This window comes from Brassica oleracea, chromosome C6 (genome assembly GCF_000695525.1).
Source record: "Brassica oleracea var. oleracea cultivar TO1000 chromosome C6, BOL, whole genome shotgun sequence".
Classification (NCBI taxonomy): domain Eukaryota; kingdom Viridiplantae; phylum Streptophyta; class Magnoliopsida; order Brassicales; family Brassicaceae; genus Brassica; species Brassica oleracea.
The window spans coordinates 13511600-13522730 of record NC_027753.1 but is presented as its reverse complement, the minus strand read 5'-3'; the positions used below and the strand labels follow the sequence as shown (position 1 = coordinate 13522730).

The window sequence follows — 11131 nt, the reverse complement described above, 5'->3', positions numbered from 1 at the left end:
GACTAAAACAACTCAAGCATCAAATTTCTTTGGTTGAATATTATCTAAGCAATCATTAATTTCAAGTCCATTAGCCATCTTAACACCTTTAACATCAAATCTCTTTGATAGAGAATGTTAAAAGCTTAGGAGAGTTGGTTCAGGCATTTCATCAAACACCTTTCGGGTATGAAATGCCTAGAGCTCAACTTTAGAGACACCAACTCTAAAATTGCAATAAAGCACTGTACTAGCAAGGAACAAGATGGATCTATACTAAAACACCTTAGATCTAGCTTAACCACCCTTAGTCTCTCTAACCCATGAATTCAAAGATGACTACTCACTAATATTCTTGATAAACCCAAGAATCAATGATGATTTGGTGTTAATCATGATTGGTGATCAATATAACTAAGCAATCACACAAGATAATGATCAAGATTAGATTTTTTACCTAAAGGTTCTTTGTGATTAGATAGAAAAAAAGATTAGATTCTAACATTAGGTTTAGGGAGTATTTATATGACTTCTAAAACCTAATGGGCTCAGTCAACAACTTAAAAGGCCCAAATAAAACATAAATTTTCGATCAGAAGAAAATACACGCCGCGGGTACAGTAGGTCGCTCCACATCTGGAGCGGGTTAGTCCCCTCGCTCCGCGACGTCGCTCCAATATGTTTGCTTCATGTCTTCAAATCGCGCGCGGGTCCATGACGTCGCTCCACCAGGTCGCTCCACCAGGTCACTCCACATCTGGATTGGGTTAATAACCCCACTGCGGGACGTCTCTGTAAATGCCATCTTCATGTCTTCAAGTCGCGCGCGGGTTCATGACGTCGCTCCACCAGGTCGCTCTACTTCTCGAAAGTTGTCGACGAGAGGTTGAGCTCGGAGCGGGTGCCTCACCCCGGTGCAAGAGGGCGCGCTGTCTTCGTTTCGTCTGGAGCGGGTGTCGTAGGTCGCTCCCGTAACCCGCTCTGGTGCTCTGCTCGCTCAAACAACATTTTTCACTCCCTTTTTGATCCCACATGCTTACAAGTATCTCCAAGAACTCCAATGGACACTCCAACACTGATAAAGACTTATGCAATGCAAAAAGGAAACTAAAATGCATAATCCCTAATCTAAATGATCAAAACATGCAAGAATGAAGAGTTAAAACAATGCAAATGTGCAAGATATCAAATGAAGAGTTAAAACAATGCAAATGTGCAAGATATCAAATGAAGAGTTAAAACAATGCAAATGTGCAAGATATCAAATGAAGAGTTAAAACAATGCAAATGTGCAAGATATCAAATGAAGAGTTAAAACAATGCAAATGTGCAAGATATCAAATGAAGAGTTAAAACAATGCAAATGTGCAAGATATCAAATGAAGAGTTAAAACAATGCAAATGTGCAAGATATCAAATGAAGAGTTAAAACAATGCAAATGTGCAAGATATCAAATGAAGAGTTAAAACAATGCAAATGTGCAAGATATCAAATGAAGAGTTAAAACAATGCAAATGTGCAAGATATCAAATGAAGAGTTAAAACAATGCAAATGTGCAAGATATCAAATGAAGAGTTAAAACAATGCAAATGTGCAAGATATCAACTCCCCCACACTAGTCCTTTACTTGTCCACAAGTAAACTTTCAAGAGCAAAAAGGGAGAGAGGTTTGGAAATGGGAACTCATAACCAAAAGGAAACTTTCTAGCCATCAACCTAACATCCTAAGGAAAACATAGCAAATAGCATGAGCAACTTTCTTAGTGCACTCTAGTTTCTCAAGGCCTATTAAGACTTTTTTATCTCTACACAAGGCACATTGCCATCCAACCAACAAGTTCTTTAGCTAACTCTCACATTCATTCACACACACACACAAGGTGAATTCTTGCAAATAGATATTTGATCTCAATCATTTGGTTTGGTGAGAAAGAGTGGTCTAATGTGAAGAAAAATGAGTTTCAATTGCATCATTTATAGTGGCTCACACTCAAGAATAGGAGCAAAATCATTATGCAAAATTTATCCAAGAAAATGAGCAATTCATGCATACAATGCTTGTTCTCATCATTCTACTCCTTTTCTAAGTAGCCTTAAATTCTACCATTCTTTTCCCAAACCCAAAATACTTCCACTTTCATATCTCACCCAATGAACAACTCTCTTTTTATTTTGACTCAACCAATTAGGGACCTTCTTTTCACTTCTTAGCTCTAACTTTTTTTCTTTGCCCTACCCCACTATCTTATTGAGACTTCCTTTCTTTTTTTTTTTTCTTTTTCTTTTCCTTTTTTTTTTTAATAGGAGAAAGGTCTCAAATGACATAACCTAGAGCTTTCTTTCTTTCTTTTGGTCCCTAGGGTTTTTCCTTTTCGCTTACACTCTCTTGTTCATCTTTCTCAACTTTCTCACATCCCAAACCCAAGACATTAAACCTTTAGGGCACATAAACCCACTCACCATCCTAGATGCTAGCTCAAATGAGGTTCCTATGCTAGCCAAAGATGAGAACAACCCATTGTCGCTCCTAATACTCTCAAGATTTTGCACATGACATGCTATCAATAAAAGGCATCACTCAAGCAAATTAATGTTGGCTTCAAAGAATGGTGAGGGTTAATGGGTATGGAGTGCCATTTGGGTTAACAAAGATTGGTACAAAGGAGAAAGATAACACAAATGTGTATAATATCCATGATCAAGTATGTAAATGCCCATATGCAAGAGAGATTAAGTTCATTAAGCCTAGTTCATTTGGAGTTGGTTTCGAGAACAATGCCAATCATCAAACAAGCAACAGGTTTCAAGAAGAGTTTTCAAGGCTCGAAGCTTGCAAGCTTTTTCAAGAGATGCTTAAGCTACTTGATATGTTTGACTAGGATGCTAGATTGAGTTCTAGACATGTGTCCTTTACAAGGTATTTCAATCCTAGTTCCCTATGCAAATGAATGCAAACTATATGATCCTAGACATCTAATTTTTTTTTGGGATTTTTCTATGCAAATAGGTGTATGCTCTAGACTCAATCTTAAAAATGCAACTACATGCTTCTTTTTATTGTTTTAGAGATTTTTCAAATTTTTTTGATTTTATATGCAAATATGTATCTACAATGCATGACATAAAACACTTTAAAATGATTAAATACTTGGTACCTCCTCCACACTTGAATCACACAGTCTTTGTGTGTCCAAGAGAAGAAGAGATACCGAAAAGAAAGTTAAATGAAAGCTAAACTGGTATATACAATGGTGAGGTGATGGAGTACTTGTCTAAGCGTCCGGGAAAAAGGCCGAGGCCTCATTGTAGGTGTCATCGGGGAAGGTAGTGAAGTATGCTTGAGGATCGCTAGCAACCTCCTCGTTGTCGGTTTCTTCATCGGTTGAGGCAAGGGAAGGAGACTTATTCCCGGAGTTGGATTCAGGAGCTTAGGGGTTTGGTGCCAGACGCAAGAGCTGGCGGGCAGTTAGGGGAGGTCCAAGGGCCAAAGAAGGGTTTGTGACAGGGTCAAAGGGTTGTGGTTGAGGAACTGAGGTGTCTCTAGTGACAAAGTCTTCAGAACTACATCCTCATACTCCCCCTCTAACCAAAAGATCAGCCACCTTCTTCATGAATTGAGCTGAACCTTCAGCTTGCCTCTTCACTGCCTTTTTAAGCTCCTTGTACTTGGTCTTTAGCTTGAAGATTGTCATGTCATGAGCCTGGTTCCATCTTTGAAGATTGTCAATGTGCTCATGAGCTTCACGGAGAGGGCCGTGAGGTAGAGCTGTTGAGCGCTGAGTAAAGTGGTAGCGAGGAGGGCCATAAATGGGGGTAGCAGATTCCCCTTGTGTAGCAGCACTTGTTCCAGATCTTACACTACCTCTCACTCCACATCTCCTTCTTCTAGGAGCAGTCACAGGATCCATAGGGCCATGGGGTCCAAAGAACTCTGATTCAGCTATGTTGAAGTGGATGATCCTCGGCTTCTCTATGTTTGTGAGCTCTCTATTTGGAAGCAACAACTCAACCATCTTTCTTTTGTGGTAGTATGTGTAGACAACCTTCTCATGATACTTCCCACCAATGTAAGTAGCAATCCTCAAATAAGGAGCATCAATGAATGATGGTCCTTTGGGATCATTCCCCAAGTTCACACCATTGGCTCAGTGGGGTTATTAAACCACCAATTCCAAGCTGAGGAGATGAATCAGTTGTAGTCCAAACCCAATCTTTGTAGTACATGAGGCGCTCCACAAAGAGACCAACCATTCTGAAGTCTTCGAAGATGTTAGTTGTAGGAAACGTCATGTCATCAATCTCCTCAAACTCCTCAAGCTGTTCATGTGTGACATTTCTCTAACAGCTCGGTAGAGTAGTTTCAGCTCTTCTTCATTGACTGTCCCTGGCTCCTTGCGAGGGTAGAGCGTGTGGACGAGTATCATGTGGAGATAGCGCACTGCTGGATGTCTGATGGCCGAGTTCTTGTCATGACCAGTAGCATGTGAATTGCCACTTATCACTCTCCAAACACCTGTAGGGAGCTTGTTGAATCTTGGGAGAGTTGGATCTTCATTGTCCTCAAGCCCAATCATTGCTCCAATATCTTTGAAACTCTTGAAATGAGGCTTTCCATTGACCATAAACTTTATCTTGCCCCACCCCTGCCTTACATGCTCAACTTCATGGAAGGTAGCTTCAAGAGTTGCTAGGAATTGACATGAAGGTTCCACATAAGTAGGATAGGCCATGGAATAGAAGCTCTCCATCTTCATGTGATGCAGCATTGTCCTAACATGTCTTTCGATTCCTAGCTCTTCCATCATCTTGGTGTCAGCAAAGCGTGTTGGAACCCAAGAAACACCTTTAGCCAAGTGATGGTATAGCTCTTCAATAGTTGGTGCTTTGCTCCTGTCCCGTTCAACAGCAATTCCCTTTCCCTTAGACATCTTGGCTTTCTTTGAAGGAGCTGGCTCTTCTTCTCCTTCATCCCTAGAAGAAGATGCCACAGCTTTACCCTCTTTCTTCTCTCACTCCTTTGCCTTCTTTGCAGCCAGAACTTTCTGTCTAGATGTTCTCTCCACTCCTTGTTGGCTTGGCTCAGAAGGTTCTAGGGGCTTTCCCCTAAGTGCAGTTTCCCTCCTTGCAGATGCTGCCTTCTTAGCCTCCATATATGTTTTGTTTGTCTTTGTCATTGTACCTATAACATTCAAACCTTGGTAGAGTATTAGCAAGAGGAACAAAAGAGGAGTAAAAATGAAGTTGCAAATGTGAATTCAAGCAATTGCACAATCAGCTTTAGGCAAGACTATCACATTGCAACATCAATAGGGAACTAGGCCTAAGTGATAGAGTTATAACCAAAGAAGCAAGTTTCTCAATGTTCTCAAGCATGAAAATGACAATTAAGTATGTTTTCATTGAACAATTGTGCTCTAAATTGAGAGGACTTCCTAAGTAAACTCTAAAACATCCAAATACCTCAATCCAAACAACATTCAAACTCAATGTTGGCAATTTCGAATATTCCCAAATCTCAAGAACCCAAATCTTTTTCAATTTCGGATTCTACTCATTTCTACTAGAAAATTAGCAACCAAACATGATATATAAGCTTTTCCTAGTCAAATTCACAAGAATCAAGCAAGAAACTAAGCTAAATTCGAGTTTTAATTTCTAGGGTTCATGAACCCACGAAATGCATCTTTGAATTTCCATACCTTGCTTGGATTAGAATGAAAAGATGAATTGATTCAAGAAAATAGACTATAGGGGCGAAAGCTTGGATTTAGAAACAAGAATGGGCTGATTTGGTTAAGATTTGAGTGAGTTATGGGGTTTTTCGAGTTGGGAAATTTGAGAGATTGTGTTTGTGTTTGGGGGAGAAGTGGGGAAAACGAGAGAGAGAGAGAGAGACGGGTGCGGGGTAGGGTTAGGGTTAGGTTGGGTCGGGTCGTCGGGTTTCGGGTCAAGAAATCATACATGGGCTGTCGTGGAGCGGCTTCGGTACCTCGCTGCCATACCCCGCTCTAATGTCGTTTATATTTTGGATTTTTGACGCGCGAGCTTCAAACCCCGCTGCCACACCCCGCGCTGAACTGTCGTCCGAGTCTTCGAATCGTGGCGCGACGTCCAGACCCCGCTGCATCACCCTGCGCCAACTCAGGCTTCTATTTTTTCGTTTTGACGCGCGGTTTCATCACCTCGCAGCACTTAGCTCGCTCCAAGCAAGCTCAAGCTATCGACACGCAGAGCGACCTTCAGACCTCGCTGCAACACCCCGCTCCGAATGTTTTTTTTTTTTTTTTTCAAATCCTAGTGAAGTATGTACAAGGATAGACATGGGACTTCCTCCCAAGTGAGCTTGTTTTAAGTCTCTAGCTTGACTTTGCCTACTTTTAGACTAGGCTGGAGCAGGATCAGAGAGTGGGGTTGATGTCCCATTCTCCTTGGGTGTTGTAGCCGTGTACTGCTTAACCCTCTATCCATTAACTGTGAAATTATTTCCTTGCTTGTCCCAAAGCACAATTGCTCCATAAGGCTTCACTTCCTTAACCTCAAATGGACCAGACCACCTTGACTTGAGCTTCCCTGGAAACAGCTTCAGCCTAGAGTTGTAGAGAAGAACTTGATCCCCAGCTTTGAACTCTCTCTTGAGGATGTGCTTGTCATGAAAGGCCTTGGTTTTTTCTTTGTAGATCCTTGAGTTCTCAAAAGCGTCCATCCTTATCTCATCAAGCTCATGTAACTGAAAGGGTCTCTTCTTCGTTGCACTCTTGATGTCAAAGTTCAGCAGCTTCACAGCCCATAATGCCTTGTATTCAAGCTCAACTGGTAGATGGCAAGCTTTTCCATAGACAAGGTTGAAAGGGGTAGTGCCTAAAGGAGTCTTGTAAGCTGTTCTATATGCCCAAAGTGCATCATCAAGCTTGTCTGACCAATCCTTCCTCTTAGTTCCCACAATCTTCTCCAATATTCTCTTGATTTCCCTGTTGGAGATCTCTACTTGACCACTTGTTTGAAGGTGATAAGGTGTTGCCACCTTGTATTTCACTCCCTTCTTCTTGAGAAGACCTTCAAACAGCTTGTTGATGAAGTGTGATCCTCCATCACTTATAACCACTCTTGGAACTCCAAATCTTCGGAAAATTATGCTCTTGAACATCTTTAAAACCACTCTTTAGTCATTTGTAGGACTTGCCACTGCTTCAACCCATTTGGACACATAATCCACAGCCACAAGGATGTACTTGTTGCCATAAGAAGAAGGAAAAGGTCCCATAAAGTCTATTCCTCATACATCAAACACCTCCACCTCAAGAATTGGATTTTGAGGCATCTCATTTTTCTTGGTGATGTTTCCTCTCCTTTGGCAAGAATCACACTTGGAAACAAAGTCTTGTGTGTCCTTAAACATATGTGGCCACCAAAACCCAGCTTGTAACACCTTTGAAACGGTCTTGAAGGTAGCAAAGTGGCCTCCATAGGTAGATCCATGGCAATGTGTAAGGATCCCTTCAATTTCTTCATTAGCTACCACTCTTCTATAGAGCTGATCCTTGTAAAGAATGTAGAGGTATGCCTCATCCCAATAGTATCTCTTCACATCTTTGTAGAACTTCTTCTTTTCATAGCCCACAAGATCCAATGGTTCTTTTCCAGTAGCTAAGTAGTTAACCAAATCTGCATACCAAGGATCATTCTTTTCAGTTGCCTTTACCTCTTCAAGCTTCTTACCAGTCTTGCAAACCTTTACCACTGCTCTGATAGCCATGATCTCCTCCTCTGGAAGTCCCTCATCAATGTGGATATCAAACTCAATTCTCATTCTGGACAAATGATCAGCTACACCATTCTCAATTCCCGGCTTGTCTTTGATCTCTAGATCAAACTGTTGAAGTAGCAGGATCCATCTCAAAAGTCTTGGTTTTGCTAGAAGATGCCTCAAAGCTGCATGGTCTGTGTACACAATGACCTTGGAACCCACAAGGTAACTTCTGAACTTCTCAAAGGCAAAGACTATGGCCAACAACTCCTTCTCTGACGTGGCATATCTCATTTGAGCATCATCCAAAGTTCTGCTCGCATAATATATCACGTGGGTCTTCTTGTCTTTCCTTTGTCCCAAGACAGCTCCAACAGCATAATCACTAGTATCACACATAATTTTAAAAGGGAGATCCCAATCAGGTGGCTGGACAAATAGGAGCACTAACAAGTTCGCTATTCAGCTTCTTGAAGGCTTCGTGACATTCTACATCAAAGCTGAAAGTAGCTTCCTTGCACAACAGCCTGTCAAAGGTCTAGTGACCGTAGAGAAGTCTTTGATGAATCTTCTGTAGAATCCAGCATGACCAAAAAAACTTCTGATGTCCTTCATTGTCTTTGGTGGAGGCAGACTAACCATCAATTCAATCTTAGCCTTGTCTACCTCAATCCCCTTCTCTGAAATCTTGTGCCCCAGCACAATCCCTTCCTTAACCTTGAGTTAAGGTTTATATAGTCTATGCACATCATATGTCCCGTTATTGTTCTTGTTGGAATTAGTTCATTCTTATCATTTTTAACCACAATTATTCCACCATTCTTTGGAACAACATGCACAGGAGACACCCATTTGCTATCGGAAATAGGATAGATTATGCCTGCATCTAGGAGTTTTAGAATCTCTTTCTTAACAACATCTTTCAAGTTGGGGTTCAACCTTCTTTGATGCTCTATAAAAGTCATTGATTCATCCTCAAGATGTATCCTATGCATGCACAAAGAGGGTGATATCCCCTTAATATCATCAAGTGAGTAACCTATTGCTTTTCTAAACCTCCTAAGTTCATTCAAAAGTTTAGACAACTCAAGTTCATTAAGTTCACTACTCACTATGACAGGGTAATTCTCATTAGGGACAAGAAAAGCATACCTTACACCTTGGGGCAGAGGTTTAAGCTCCCCTTTAGGCGCCTTGAGTTCACTCCAGTCCTCTTGATGACTGTCTTCTTGTTGAATAGCTGAGGCAGCATGGTGAATCTCATGTGTAAGCTCCTCATTCTGATCTTCACCACCTATCTCCTTGTGAGAATCCAGCATCTTCACATAAGCATCACTTTCCTTGTTCTCAACCACTTGGACCTCTCTTTCAATTGTCAAAGGATGCTGTAGAGGGTCTTCAAGTGCCAACTCCCCTAGAAGCTCATCAGCTAGAGCATCCATTTCATCTATGTAGAAAACTTGGTTCTGGATGGTTGGCCTCTTCATCACTTCATTGATGTCAAAGTGGAGGATGTTCCCTTTTCCAAGATGAAGATCAATCTTTCCTTCTCTGACATTCACAATAGCTCCTGTTGTGGCTAAGAATGGTCTTCCAAGGATCAAAGGGTCTTTGGCTTCCTCACCCATCTCCAACACAACAAAATCAGTAAGGATCTCAAAGTTACCAACCATCACGGGAAGGTCTTCTAGGATACTAACAGGAATCTTCACTGATCTATCAGCCAACACCAAAGAGAGTCTACACTTCTTGTATTGAGTAAATCCAAGCTTTTTTGCAATAGACAAAGACATCAAGCTAACACTAGCTCCATGATCGCATAGACACCGCTCAAACACCATGGGTCCTAGAGCAAAAGGTAAGGTGAAACATCCTGGATCCTCTAGCTTCCTTGGAACATCTAACCTCTGGATAATGGTGATGCTTTCGTGGGTAAGGATCATCATGCGCTCCATCTCTTTCTTCTTTGCAGCCACAACATCTTTCAAGAATTTGTTGTACTGAGGGACCAACATAAAAGCATCAATGATGGGCATTGTGACCTGAACTTCACTCATTTGTTTCTCAAAGAGTGCCTTGTACTTCTCCAATAGCTGTCTTTTGAATCTTCCAGGGAATGGTAGCTTTGGCTCATAGGGGGGAGGAACAAAAGAGGATTCCTTTGTTAGAGTAGTAATTTCACCGTGTTTCACTGTCTTCTTCTCTTCTCCACCCTTTCCTTTACCCTTAGCTTCAACAATCTTTTCCAGAATCTCTTCGTCAACCTTCTCATCTACAATCACTACTTCATCATCAATGTTGATGGCTACCTCCCCACCTTGTTTTTCACCATCCTTGGTGAGAACTCTTGGAGGCAACTCTCTACCACTCCGTAGGGTGATTGCTTTCATAGTTTCCTTGGGATTTTGCTCTGGCTTTCCAGGTAATGACCCTTGTTGGCGACTTGGCTGAGAGTTCATAGAAGCAAACTGGTTCTCCAAATTTCGGATCTTGTTGTTAATCATGGAGTGAATGTTCTTGAACTCATAGCCCATTGTTTTCTCATTCTTTGCCTGAAAGTCCAAGAGTTTCTTGAACATTGCATCCACACTTGTATCTGAAGGTGGAGCTTGTGAAGAACTTCCTTGAGCTTGAGTAGACTGATTGCCGTGATTGCTGAAACCAGGAGGTATGTTTTGCCTAGGCTGATAGCTCCCTTGCTGAGTGTTTTGCTTTGGCTGGTATCCTCCTTGTTGGTTGTTAGAGTAAGACTTTTGCTGGTAGTTGTTGTACTGAAAGTTAGGTTCTTTCCTATACCAAGTACCATTGTTGTTGATGAAGCATAGCTCTTCTCGGCCTTCCAAACCATCAACCTCATTGGCCTTAGGAGGAACCTCTTGACTAGGACCACCCACAAAGTTCATCTGCTCCTGTTTAGCATGGTTGGAAAGAAGCAAATTCATCTTCTCTTGCAAGGACTTGATCTCTTTCTTTGTCTGCTGATCATCACTTCTGTTGACCATATCATGCTCCTCACTGTAGACTGAATCACTCTTGGCCATTTTCTCTACCAGTTCCTCTGCCTCTTCCTCAGTTCTCCCCAAGAAGAAACCATTGCTGGCAGTATCAAGCATGTTTCTGCACTGTGGTAGAGCTCCTCTATAGAAGGTGCTAAGCAAACTCTCCTTGCTGAAACCATGATGAGGGCATTGAGAACATTAGCCCTTGAACCTCTCCCATGCTTCACTGAAGCTCTCTAGACCACAGTGTCACTTGGGAGAGTCTTCTCCCACTGGTGTGCCTTGTCTCCCAAAGAGAAAGGGAAGAACTTCAACTTGAAAGCACCTTCAGAAACACCATTTGTCTTTGACAAGCCACAATATTTATCAAACTTGTACAAGTGATCAAAAGGGTCTTCAGCAGCAAG

General features: G+C 41.7%; 1 pseudogene; it reads right to left on the bottom strand.

Moving 5' to 3' along the window:
• Window positions 1–6441: 6441 nt before the first annotated feature.
• The window catches only part of LOC106297529, a 6979-nt pseudogene continuing 2289 nt past the window's right edge, over window positions 6442–11131 (bottom strand).